A 13,996-nucleotide genomic window follows, 5' to 3' on the forward strand; every position below is an offset into this window, starting at 1 on the left:
TGACCTTTGGTTACTAAACAGAACAAACAAGCCAGTGTATATCCACGTCTGGCGTTTAATTTAGAACAAGGAGAATTCAGTGTTGGCCCCACTTCTGATTTCCCACCTCTTCTCGGGCCTCGCTGTTTTGGGGCAAGCACTTGTGTCTCTCGGAGTCGTTGGCCACAGTGGCTTGACTTGACGTCGTTACTGAAGTGGTGGCATTGTTGATGAGCCAAGGGGAGGAGACAGGTGTCTCCCAATGGGGAGGCCCTTCCCCAGGCCAGCCAGGTCGAAGCTCTGCAACCTTTTGGCACAGGTGAGGTAGGAGAAGCTTATTTCAGTTTCCTTCTGGTTTGCTTTCCTCCTTATTCCCAGATACCCTGTACCACCAAATAAAGGGAGTATTTCTTCCACTTGGAACCATCTTTGCATCAGGTGTGGCTAAGTAGCTGTCTTGAGTCAGGCGCAAAAGCTCACAGACATCCTGCTTTTGTCCCTGGCAGTTGGGTTTTCACATCACCTCCAGGCTCAGTGTGGGCAGGCAGATGCATGCCAGGTGGGAACAGAGTTTTATTGGGTTAGCATAGCTACATCAGAGTACCTTCAGGGAAGCCTGGGGCCTTTTCTTTTAGATTGGAAATTGAGAATTCTGGATTAGGTACTTTTATTAATTTGTCCTGGTCTTTAAGCCAATTAGATAGCTGTTCTGTTGTCACTGATGGCAGGGAAGAATGTTTTCAATGTCGTGCTAAGTGCAGTGCCTTATAGCCTGGGCATAGCTCCTTCAGCTGGACTTTATATACTAGTTTATTTTCTGTGAGGCACTGTTGTCCTCAGGACTTGGCATGACATCTGGCCGTGGTCACTCAGCGTTTGTTCATGGGACTGGGATGGGCAGCAGTCAGCTAACTGAAGAAACTGGATAAAGTAAGAATCCTTTTTTAAATTTTTTATTTTTTTGTCTTTTTGCCATTTCTTGGGCCACTCACACGGCATATGGAGGTTCCCAGGCTAGGGGTCGAATCGGAGCCGTAGCCACCAGCCTACGCCAGAGCCACAGCAACGCAGGATCTGAGCCGCGTCTGCAACCTACACCACACTCACGGCAACACAGGATCCGAGCCGTGTCTGTGACCTACACCACAGCTCACGGCAATGCCAGATCCTTAACCCACTGAGTGAGGCCAAGGATCGAACCCTCGTCCTCATGGATACTAGTCATATTTGTTACTGCTAAAGGAACGATGGGAACTCCTGTAATTTTTTTTAAGTTAGAAATAAAATTCCTAAACTATGTACTTTAAAAAAATGATTCTTGGAGTTCTCGTTGTGGCTCAGTGGTTAACGAATCCGACTAGGATCCATGAAGTTGAGGGTTCGATCCCTGGCCTTGCTCAGTGGGTTAATGATCCGGCGTTTGCCGTGAGCTGTGGTGTAGGTTGCAGATGCGGCCCAGATCTGGCGTTGCTGTGGCTGTGGTGTAGGCTGGCAGCTACAGCTCCAATTAGACCCCTAGCCTGGGAACCTCCATATGCCGTGGGAGTGGCCCTAAAAAAAAGCCAAAAAAAAAAAAAAGGTAGATGCCTTCGGAGAGAGCATGCACTCCCAGTGGAAGGGGCCAGGGCATTCAGGGAGAAGCAAGCATTGGACCTGGGCCATTCATTTCTTTCTGTCATTGGTTGAATGTTTTTTTCCTGTCAGCAGAGGTATAAACAGATGTAACTGTCACTGGGCCTTGGGCAGGGGTAAGAACATTGAAGTGATCTCGAGCTTTCTGTGTCTCAGAGGACTTCTGTAGAGGCCCACTCTAGCTCTCCTAAGTGACAGAGCCCCAGTCCCCCTGCTGTAGGGGTTGGTCAGGAGGGATGGTGTTCGTCTCTGTCAGGACTCTGGGTGTGCGTCACGGGTCTGTGGTCCTAAACGAACCTGAGCGTGAGAGCACTTCCTTGGGAGACGTTGGCGGGGTGGCCTCACAGCCTCACCCGGAACCTGCAGAGGAGCCCGGGGAGGGACGATTGCTTCCAAGGGGCGGGGGCTCTCCGGAGCCCAGTTGGAATGCCGTAGCCGGAAGCAGGAGGAATGGGTGCTGGGCAAGGAGCAGCCTATGGGGAAATGCTGTGTAGAGAGCCCAGGAGATGGATAACGCATTAACCAAGGGCCAAGATGCAGCCACATGGCAAACAGGCTTTTGTATTATCTTTTGTATCCACCTCAGCTTCTAGAGATTAAAAAGCACATCATCCACAGGAGCTCAAGAAATAGGCAGTTCTTACAGTTCAAGAAGTGTTGCCAGACTGCCTCCTGAAACTTAGTGTCCGTGTGAGCACAGCAGCCTTCCTGAGTTCTGGCCTGGGTGGGTGGGTGAACTCGAGTGAGGAGTGAAGAGCCCAGCTTTGCGGTCAGTCAGCCGGACAGAGGGTGGACTCTCGGCTCTCCTGCCAACTCGACGTGGACCTTGTGCTCTTCTTTGTTGTGTACAACAAAAGCTGTTTGCAATATCCTTTATTAGATGTCTCAGGGTTACAGGTTATTGCATTTGTTACTATATGCTCATGCCAAGTGAAACAAAAAGATGTATACACAGCAAGATGCTAATAAACCTCCAGCCCCAAGCCTCTGAGAAAAACCAGCGTTGACCGCTTCAATGTAGCTGAGCCTCCACCACTTCCTCCCGGCTGTCACTAACATCAGTGTGTGTTTTAATAAAAGGAAGAGTACTGTAGGCATCATGCGGCAGCTTGCTCTTTTCAGTTCCCTGTAGCTTTCATACTTCTGATTTTAAGCTCTCTGAGAACAGAGATCTAACTGAGTGCTCTGCGTGTGGCAGGTCATTCAGCGTGTGAATGAGTGCTGTGCTCGGGGTATCTCTCCAGGACCGAAGTGTCTGGTAGTTAGGCCAGAGCCAATTGCTTCAGCCTTTTTGTAGGACATACTTGCAACAGCAGTGTATGAGGACACTCTTTTCTGGGCATTTCTACCAATAATAATGTTTTTTTTTGCTAATCTGATGGGTAAAAATCATATCCCATTGTTATTTTAATTTCTATTTTCCTGAGTACTAGTAAAGTTGAGCATCACTTCACATGTTCATTGGTCATTAGTATGTCTCCTATAAAGTATGAATCCATGTATTTTGTCTTCCCTCATCCCTTTGCTTTGAATTTTTTTTTTTTTTAATTTATTGCCTACAGTACGCAGTGGCTTGATGTAGGATCTCAGGTCCTAGACCAGGGACTGAACCTGGGCTGCAGTGGTGAAAGTGCCAAGTCCTATGCCACTGGGCTACCAAGGAACTCCCTGAGTTGTTTTTCTTTTCAGGTTTTAGGAGCTTTTTGTATATTGGGCTATAAATTCTTTGTTATCTGTATTGCATATATGTCCCCCTGGCTATTGTTTTTGTAATTTGTTTTTACTTTGTTTAGAGGTCTTTTCCATGAAATTTAAGGATTTTTATGTAGTCAAATACGTCTTTCTCTTTACAGGGTTTGGGTTTCCTGTCTGCAGTTCCAGCCACTAGAGAAAACTACAGACCAGTTTTCCTATGTATGTTATATATAAGCTTATATGTATCTGCAGCATTTCTAAATAAAATAGTAACTTGAATACAGAGGTGTATTAAAAGGTCATTTATTCATGACCAAGTACGGTTTACTCCAGAAATACTGCGATAGCCTCACATGAGGAGTTGCGTCAGCTGGAGGAAGTCCTGGCCCAGGGCTTGGAGCAGTGGTGTGTCCTCCCATCTACAACTCTGACTTTGGCCAAGCTGTTTAGTCTCCCTGAGCTTGTCTCCTCTGCTGTAAGATTAGCAGGACAAGGAAGAGCACCATTGTGTAGAGTTGCTATCGGGCCTAGATGGGATGATACGTGTCAAGTGGTTAGAGCATAGTAAGCGCTCATTAATGTCATGCACACCATTCATTACAGAAAAAGAAGACTTACTTGCTTATATTAGCAGGTGTTTGAAAGGCATCTAGATCCCCAAACTGCAGCTAACTGTAATAAAAATCTCAGAAAAATGCTCATAGAAGGAGTACAGAAATGTTTACCAGGACCCAGTAGCAAGCACATCAGGTGGCCATTTCATTAAGCTCCAGGCATGACAGGGAGGCCTGTGTACAGCACTCTTTCCCCACATCTGTGAATCCCCAGATAATTCTGTGGACTTGACAGGCTCATGGGGGAGGGGCCAGAGGTGGCCCTGTGGCAGTGTCTGTCCAGCCTGAACTGGCCCTGTGTTTCTCTTCTGCTCTGTCTCAAGCATGTGACCACCTGTCCCTAAGGCCTGCACTTTCCACTGGCCTTTCACCACTGCAGGTGTGTGTGGCCCTGGAGGAATCAGGAATAAATTCCTGGGGTTGAGTGGGGAAGAGGATTGTAAAAATAACAAGCCACCTCAAAATGACCAGGGGAGCAGTTTTGTTGTAGTAGTAGGAGCACTGGGAACCAGGTGTGACATCTAGATCCCCAAAGGTCAGCAGTAGATGGGTTAACTTGGTAGGTGCCCATGGTTCTATAGTCTCTTTGTGAGGCATTAGCTCAGTCATAATTTCTAACCTTCCTCTTCCGCATGCAAAATAAGTGGACCAGTGTTCTCAAAATGAGAAGGGAGGGAAAGCCTGAATGCCCAGAACCCTGGAGGGCTTCAGGTCTAATTGGACCTTCAGACTGGCCTGGAAAGCCTTGGTGGGAGAGGTGGATTTCACCATTGGTCTGATTTTAGCATGGCATTTGTTGAATACCTGTGGGTTTTTTTTCCTTTTGTCTTATGGCATTTTTCTTTTCTTTTTTTGTCTTTTTGCCACTTCTTGGGCTATTCCCGCAGCATAGGGAAGTTCCCAGGCTAGGGGTCCAGTTGGAGCTGTAGCCACCAGCCTACGTCAGAGCCACAGCAACACAGGATCTGAGCTGCATCTGCAACCTACCCCACAGCTCACGGCAACGCCTACACCACAGCCACAGCAATGTGGGATCTGAGCCGCATCTTTGGCCTACACCACAGCTCACGGCAACGCCAGATCCTTAACCCACTGAGCAAGGCCAGGGATCGAACCCACATCCTCATGGTTCCTAGTCGGATTTGTTAACCACTGAGCCACGACGGGAACTCCAGCACTTTTCTTATTTATCTCTAGTTTAGAAATCTTTTATTAGACAACTTAAATTCATATAAACAATGGGTGATGGGTATGTAAGTTTTCAAACATAATTATAAAAACCTTGAAAATCAGCATCCCAGCTTGAAACCACTGTGCACCACAGGGAAGCTTGTAGTGGGGGCTTCCTGCCAGGGGTGAAGTTATTCCAGGGTGTTTGATCATTCTCTTGCTTTTTTAAAGAGAACACTTACACACCTATATATGTACCTATAAATAATATATTCGGGTTTTCTTTATGAGCTTTATAAAAGGGAATCAAGTAATCTGCAAATTTCATTTTTACTTTTGAATCATATTCCATTTTGTGTATTATATTAGGATTTTCCAGAGAAACAGAACCAATAGGATCTATGTAAATACAGAAAGAGATTTACTTTGAGGAAGTGGCTCACGTGATTACGGAGACCAGCAAGCCCAAATCTGCATAAGGGGCCAGCAGGTTTGAGCTCCATCTGGGCCCATAGTGCAGTTCCAGTTCCCTGCAAAGGCCGGCAGCCTAGGGACCCAGGAGAGTTGATGGTGTAGATGAAGACTGAAGGCTGGCAGGTGGAGATCTCCCTCCTACTTGGGAAGGGTTGGTTTTTGTGGTTCTATCCAGGCCTTCAACTGATTGGATTGGGGCTCACCAGTACTGTGGAGGGCAGTCTACTTTACCAATGAAAATGTTAATTTTACCTGAAAACACCCTTGCAGAAATACCTGGAATAATGATTGGTGAGCTATCTGGGCATTTCCTGACACATAAAACTAACCGTCGCAGGCATAGACCACAACTTCCATTTTTTTTCCCAGTAAGAGTACTGGGCTATGAACCTTCTTTGTGCAGGTCTCCTGGTGCACTCATTTCTCTAAGGTTTACTTAGGAGTAGACTTCCTGCCTCCTGGGTGTGCTCAGCGTGCAGAAATGCCTCCCCCAAGTGGTGTGCCAGTTCACGCTCCTCTCTGACGTGGAGGATTTGGAAGTTCCCATTGTCCATGCCTGGCCCTCCCAGCTAATTGTCACGCTTCTTAATTGTACCCGGCGAGTGGATGTCAGATGTTATCTCATTCTGGCTTGAACTTACCTGCTTATTGAGGGGGTGAGCCTCTTTCCGTACGAGCATAAATAATTCCCAGGTTCTCTTTGGTGACATGTCTGATTAGGTTTTTTCCCATTTTCCTCTTGGGTTGTCTGTATTTTTCTTACTGATTCGTATTGGTTCTTTATACGTTCTGTGTACCAATTTATTGGTTATATGAGGTACAGGAATTGTCTCCTACTTTGTGCACGTCTTTTCACTTTCATTATGTTGTCTTATGTTAAACATTTAAAATTTCAGTGTAGTTGATTATATTAATCTTTTCTTTATGATATGTATTTTATTTTATTTTGGTTTTGTCTTTTGTCTTTTTAGGGCTGCTCCTGTGGCATATGGAGGTTCCCAGGCTAGGGGTCCGATCGGAGCTATAGCCACTGGCCTACACCAGAACCACAGCAATGCGGGATCTGAGCCATGACTGCAGCCTACACCACAGCTCACGGCAACGCCGGATCCTTAATCCACTGGGTGAGGCCAGAGATTGAACCTGCAACCTCATGGTTCCTAGTTGGATTTGTTTCCACTGTGCCATGACGAGAACTCTTATTTTATTTTTTAAATTAAATTTTTTTTTCTTTTTATGGCTGTGCCTATGGCATATGGCTAGGGGTCGAATCGGAGCTGCAGCTGCAGGCCTGTGCCACAGCCACAGCAACACCTACGCTGCAGCTTGTGGCAATACCATATAGCTATTTTAAAGGATATTTTAAAGGACATTTTAAAGGAAATTCTTCTCTGCCTTGAGGTCATAAAGATAATTCTTCCGGGTTTTTTTTTTGTTTTGCTTTTTTAAAAACAATTTTAAGGTCTTGCTTTTTATATTAACCCTTAGTCTTTCTGGAGTTGATTTCTAACTGCTTTTGAGACTGAGGTGAGGTTAAAATCCAGTTTTCTTTTCTCCTGAGTAGATGGTCCATTGAGCCAGCATCACTACTGAGTGGCCTTCCTGTGCCTTGGGACTCTACCTCTGTCACTCAGGAAGTCTAGAAATATGTGTGGGTTTGTCTCTTCTTTTCTAAAACAAAAATTTTGGTGTATGTGGTGAAGTATACATAACATAAAATTTACCATTTTGACCAATTTTTTCTTTTGCTTCCTAAACTTAGTTATAAAGATGCCCCCCCCCGCCCCCCATCAGGGACCTACATAACTAGGGCTCTGTGGAAAACTAGCTGCCAGTTAGGACTGTTTCAGCTGTTTAGTGCCAGCTGAGAAAGGCTCCTGTTTGCCATTAACATTCGTTTGCCCAGTTTTGAGTGTACTGTTTTGTGGCATTATAAATACATTCACGTTGCTGTGCATCCACCACCCTCCATCTGCAGAACTTCTTCATCTTCCCAGACTGAATCTCTGTCCTCACTCAGTACCAGTTCCCCATTCAATGCCCCCCACCCCAGCCTGTGGGTCTGCTTCCCAAGCCTCTACCTGGCCAGGGTACCATGCACAAGAAGAGGCAGCCCTTGCTTCCTCCATCCTGCCTTTTAATAGAATTATTGGAGTTTTATCTTCCTGATGAGTAAACCACAAGAGTGGCCTTTGTCTGAAGGTCTCTGTATCCCCAGAAAGCACTTAAGTTTGTGGTGAGCATATGGTGGAGGCTTAAGACATTCTAATAACTGAGCATGGGTGTTGAGTTTGAGAGAATTAATAATTTAAACTCAGTTTCAAACCTATGAGAGCGTTATGTGAGAGAATCAGAATGTGACCAGAACACCACCTTTGGAGCAGGTATGGTGGGTACCGTGTGGCATAGCTAGACCTATGGTCTGTGCTTTGGCACAGCCTTCTCAAAGGTCAGCTGGGGCTATAGAGCTGATATGCTTGCTCCAGGTGGGGTGGAGAGAGAAAAAGACAGGAAGCGCCAGGCGCTGGTTGGAGAAACTGAGGCTCAGAGTGAAATCAACTTGTGATTCCACAGCTGGTAGTTTGTGAGCTGGAATTTGTTCTAGGCTGCGAGTTGAGGGTGCATTTCTATTCCTGAGGCTTGGTGTTCACACCTGAGCTGTGCATGCCCAGGGGTGAGGCTGCCATTTCTCTCATGGACTTTTTTTTTTTTTTTTTTTTTTTTTTCTTTTCCTATTTTGGCATATGCTATGCCCCTAGGTGCTAAGCCCTGTCCTATATGCCAAGGAAAACAGGGCAGTGAAGCATGAGAGCGAAGGGAGAGGGAGACAGGCACAGGCCTAAGGTTGGATGGAGTTCAGCAGCCTGCTTCCTCCACAGCTCAGAGGGGAGCACCCACCCTGCTGGGTATCTGGGGAAGGGGGCTGTGCCTGGTCCTCGTGTGGGGCTTGTCAAACCTGCCACAGCATAAGCACGTGGCCTGAAAGCTTGGCCAGGAGCTCTGCACCTGACAAATGTGCAAAGTACGAGGTGTATGTGGAAAGCTTCTAGTTTAATAAAACGTTTTTAAAAATGAATGGAAAGAGCATATGTAGCTTCTTTCTTAACGTGACCTTAAGAGATGAAGCCTTTGTGGAGGGCTGTTGAGCAGTGACAATGCCGTACAGATTCCTAGTTGCGTAATTCAGAGCACTGGGGAAGTTTCGATGTGCATTTTGCAAGACGCTCTTCACTTGCCCGGTAAGCAGAAATGATGACGTTGCTCAGGGTGGATTGCCTCATGGATGAGAAGATGGCAGATGCTGTTCATTTTTAAACTGGTGTTGTGAAGAACAAGCACAGCTTTTTTAGGTTGTCGTGGTCCTTTTCTTGTCTTGCCTTTTCTTGTCTTTCTTTTTCAGCCGCACCTATGGCATGTGGAAGTTCCTAGGCCAGGGATCGAATACCAAGCTGTGGCTGTGACCTGTTACAGCTGTGGCAACACCAGATCCTTAACCACTGTGCTGGGTTGGGGATTGAACCTGCGCCTCCTCGGAGACAACACTGAATTCTTAACCTGCTGTGTCTTGGTGGAAATGACTTGTCTTCTTCTTTTTTTATTTTTTTGGATTATTTTAAAAATGTCAGTGTTGGGTTTTCTGTCTTTGTCTTTCATTAATTTTGTTACAGAGCATTTTGGATTATTTTACATGAATTCTTCTTTAGGCTGACATACATGTACAAGACATGTTGACTGCAGCGTGGAGGCAGACATCCAGTTGCTCTGTCCCAGGGGCTGGCTTTTGCATTGCCCCCAGTCATAAGGGTCATCTTAAATCCAGTTGAGAGTGAATGAAATCCCCACGTGCTAGTCACAGTTTGAAAATCCAGATCTGCACTTTTGTTTCTAGGATTGTGTCCAGTTTCAGATGTAGAATGGTGGTGTTTTAAGGAAACACATGCAAAGCTGTTCAAAATCATGAGCTAGGAGTTCCCGTCGTGGTGCAGTGGAAACAAATCCGACTAGGAACCATGGGGTTGTGAGTTTGATCCCTGGCCTCGCTCAGTGGGTTAAGGATCTGGTGTTGCCGTGAGCTGTGGTATTGGTCGAATACGTGGCTCAGATCTGGGGATCTGGCGTTGCTGTGGCTGTAGTGTAGGCCGGCAGCTGTAGTTCCAATTCGACCTCTAGCCTGGGAACCTCCATAACGCTGCGGGTGTGGCCCTAAAAAATAAAATAAAATAAAATAAAAGCACGAGTGAGCACTAGCAGGCTCAGCATCGTGATCTCCAGGTCAGAAAGACCAGAGGTGGCATTCTATTGCTGCTGCTGCTTCTGTCCCTTCCTTGTTCAGAACCACAGCTTCGGGTCTCCTGGTGTACAGTTCATCTTTTCCCTGGATACATATAAACTTTTTAAAAAATGAATTACCATATAGTGGGTTGTAACACCTCCGACTTTCATTGCTTTCAGCTTAGAGTTGTGCTCCAGCTCCTCAGGAATTGCTGCGTGAGTGAAGAGAGGTGCTGTGCGGGTGGGCCGAAGGGGAGAGGACGGGGAGAGGCTGGGCAGCTGCGGGGGTACAGGGAGACTGGCACAGCCCTGCTCTCGGTGGAGGGGGAAACTAGGCGGGCAGCCTCAGAGCCACTTCTGGCTGTCCGCACAGTTCCTTGCCGTGGTAGCACGTCCATCGTGCTGCCACTGGTCACCTGGTGTGGCCTTTAGCTTACAGGGGCCCTGCCTTCATTTCAAGGTGCTTACTTTCTTTGAGACCCTTTAACAAGTTGTTTTATTTCTTGAGGTTTCTTCTTTCTGAGCTGAATTTTAAAATGAAAGCTTCGTTGTCACTGACTTCTTCTTGTGAAGAAGAATTAATATTCATTAGCCAGTTCCAATTTTTATATTATCATTTCTGCAATAAACTTTTTATTTTTGAAAAATTTTAGATATACAATAAAGTTGCAGATATATTACAGAGAATCACCATATACCTTTCACCCAGTTTTCCCTGCTGTTAACAACTTACCTAACCTGGGCGCATTTGACAAAATTAGGAGATTAACATTGGCACAGTGTTATTAAGTAAACCACAGACCTCACTTGGAGTTCCCTGGTTTTCCTGCTGAGACTCGGTCTGCTCCAGGATCCAGTCCAGGACATCTCATTGCAACTTCGTCATCACGTCTCCCCTGTCTCCTTGATCTGTGACAGCTTCTGTCTTTCCTTATTTTTCATGACCTCGATTGAAGAGTGATGGTCAGATACTTTGTGGAAAGGTCCTTAGTTTGGGTTTGCTCAGTGTTTTTCACATTATTAGACTGGATTTATGAGTTTTGGGGACGAATATGCAGAGGTGAATGCTGACCTCATTGCATCCTATCAGGGAGGACAGTTAGCACTGCCAGGCTTCGCCTCGCAGGCCTGGTATTTTTGTTCCTTGATTTTGTAGATGTTTTATGCGGCTCTAGTCCCCCTGGGTTGCTAGTCCTTCCAGGCCAGGACTCTGCTCTACTTGCTTTGTGCCTCTTCCCTGCGTGAGGCCATGTGCTGGGGACCTGCCAGGTCATGTAAAGACACATCTGAGTTTCTGCGAGCATTTAACGATTTTCAGAATCACAGCTGAAACAAGATTGGCCAGTGTGTTGAAACTAGGGGTCATTTTTCTAGTCTTTCTACCTTTTAATATATTTGATATTTTCTGTAAAAAAAAAAAAAAAAAGAGAGAGAAAAACATTTCCAGTCTACGTATATAATGAGTCCCAGATTGTTTTGCTAGTGTAGGTGTTATGATGTGGATTGTTGCCATGGTGTTCCGGCTGTTACTCATCTTAAACATCTTGGTTTGGGCCCCAGGCCTTGATAGGAAGAAAAACTTAAGTGGTGGTGCTATTAACTATGTAATAATATTTCTTAACATCTTTTTTCTTTTTATTAACTTCTTTGAAGAAGAAAAATAATAGGTTTGCCACCAGAAAATAATTTCAATTAAAATGATGTTATAAATCAGTTGGAATATGTTTTTGTGTTTTTTTTTTTTTTTTTGTCTTTTTGCCTTTTCTAGAGCCCCTCCCACGGCATATGGAGGTTCCCAGGCTAGGGGTCGAATCAGAGCTGTAGCCACGGGGCCTATGCCCACAGCCGCAGCAATGCTGGATCTGAGCCGCATCGGCGACCTACGCTACAGCTCACGGCAACACTGGATCCTTAACCCACTGAGCAAGGCCAGGGATCAAACCCGAAACCTCATGGTTCCTAGTCGGATTCGTTAACCATTGCACCACGATGGGAACTCCTGGAATATATTTTTGGAATAGAAAGAAAATCCTTACCATTTATTGTCACAGTGATTTATTGGGAAGAACATTTGAATCTAGTGAATTTGAATTGCAGCCTATTTCTTGTATGGTGTAGTATTTTGACTTTACAGATTGTGAGTGGATGTGGTAGAGAAACAACGATTCCATTTGAAGATCTCAGTCCCTTCTCCTGAACCCCAGGACACTTTCTTTCTTTTCTTTCTTTTTTTTTGTCTTTTTGCTATTTCTTTGGGCCGCTTCTGTGGCATGTGGAGGTTCCCAGGCTAGGGGTCTAATCGGAGCTGTAGCCACTGGCCTACGCCAGAGCCACAGCAACGCGGGATCCGAGCCGCATCTGCAACCTACACCACAGCTCACGGCAACGCCGGATCATTAACCCACTGAGCAAGGGCAGGGACCGAACCCGAAACCTCATGGTTCCTAGTCGGATTCGTTAACTGCTGTGCCACGATGGGAACTCCCCAGGACACTTTCTTAGAGGTGGGGGATTATGAATGGATTGTGATGGGCCTACTGAGCAACAAGCACAAAGGGACCCAGGATCTGGGTAAACTCACTCTGTGTTCGCTCAGTAAGACCCAGTCACTGAGCTGTGAGTTACAAGAGTGGATGCTGTCACAAAGTATAATAAGCACACCTTGGGGTGTCCCATTTCAAGAAGATCTTGGCTCCAGAAGTCAGTACTGACTGGTGACTTTATAGCATGACCCCCAGCCCTACGCCTGCTGTGTAGACCTGGCTCTTCTTACCTGTTGCAGGCCTTTATGACAGCTTGTGTGGGCATGTTAATTCTCTGGGTTTGGTGGTCACCAGGTCTGTGGGGCAGGGGCATTGGGATCTCTGTCCTCTAACAGGGAGGGGCTGTCTGCTGGTGAGAGCCTGGTCTCCTTGCCTGCGTGTGGACGGCACTGGGGATGGGGCCCCGTGTTCGGTTCTGTTTATCCAGTAGCTAAGACTTGCTCGTACACTGGAATGTCTTCCTTAGACCTGCCTCTGCATGGAAGTAATTCATGTGGTGTGAACTTTTAAAGAACCTCCATGCTATGGATGAGGTCGCTGATCTGAGGCCGGGCCAGCACCTGCTGTTTTTGAACACAGCTGGGGCGGAGGGGGCGGGGGTCTTACCTCTTCTTGGAACTTGTGTTTCTTTGCAGAATTGGTTTGCAAAGTCTCAGACTTTATGGAGTAAATTGTGTGGAGCGCTAAGGAATCACGTCCCTTCTCTTTCCCCCAGGAAACATTGTACCGTTGGTGAAGCCAGCTCAGGAGGCGGCGCGCCCCCCTCTGGAGGACGAGGTATGGGAAAGGCAGGCTTTGGTCAATAGCAACTTATTCCTGGGTTTATCCAGAATGGGGGATTTTAGGAAAGCCCTGCAGCCTGGGGTTTGCCTTTGATGACCTCCCCACATCTGTTGGTTTGCAGAGGACTTCAGGGTGTTGTGGTCCTGAACCCCCTGTGCAGCAGTGGGGCTCTCTACAGCCCTTTTGAACTCTGCCTTGGCATCATCTATCTGGGTTTAAAGACTCATAAAGGCTCTCATTTTTTCCTTTGTTGTAAAATCAATACATGGACTTTGTAAAATACAAATACAGACTTTCAAAGGAAAAAAAAATCACTGTCAGCACCTTGATGCACACTTCTCAAGATTATTAGATTCACAGACAACATGTGATTTTTAAAAACAAAATGGGATCGTACTATTTAAACTGTTTTGTAACCTGTCCATCTTTAGCTTATTTTCACATTGATACATGTGGGGGATACATGTCCTTCATCTTAAGATGGGTCACCTGTCACAAGTGCAAAGCAACCCGTGCCAGGCTGAGTAGCTTCCTTTCTCCCTGTGACTCCTGCCGGGATGCTTGCAGAGTGTCCACGACTGTGCTGCACTTGGCCCTCTCAGGTGCTCAGCCCAGGTGGCCTCTTGGCAAGGTCCTCGCACTTTATCTTCCTTCATGAAATCTTCTGAACCAGCTGTCCATGTCTATGCTTTGTTTTTTATGGTCCTTGTGGATTTGTTTCCATTTGAATTGCTATGGCATTAATTCACAGATTTTCTGACATTTACTGATTGCCAGCTCTCTGAGTTTCCTGGGGGTTAAGCTTAGGCTCTGACCGCCTAAGGATGTGCCTCC

The 13,996-nt window shown here is 46.1% G+C and overlaps 1 protein-coding gene across 8 annotated transcripts in view; it reads left to right on the forward strand.

Moving 5' to 3' along the window:
• Positions 1-13,996, forward strand: part of PACSIN2 (protein kinase C and casein kinase substrate in neurons 2) — a 131,798-nt gene that overhangs the window by 23,753 nt on the left and 94,049 nt on the right. For 4 of the 8 annotated variants that reach the window (XR_002343859.1, XR_002343861.1, XM_021091423.1 and 1 more), the window contains exon 2: positions 13,095-13,156. The exons of 3 other annotated variants lie outside the window; for them this stretch is intronic. The gene's annotated coding sequence lies outside the window, so the exon portion shown is untranslated. Of the gene's footprint in view, positions 1-13,089; positions 13,157-13,996 lie in introns of those variants that run through there. One more of the 8 variants, XR_002343862.1, reaches the window with a different exon arrangement.

The sequence above is a fragment of the Sus scrofa genome, chromosome 5 (genome assembly GCF_000003025.6).
Source record: "Sus scrofa isolate TJ Tabasco breed Duroc chromosome 5, Sscrofa11.1, whole genome shotgun sequence".
Classification (NCBI taxonomy): Eukaryota; Metazoa; Chordata; class Mammalia; order Artiodactyla; family Suidae; genus Sus; species Sus scrofa.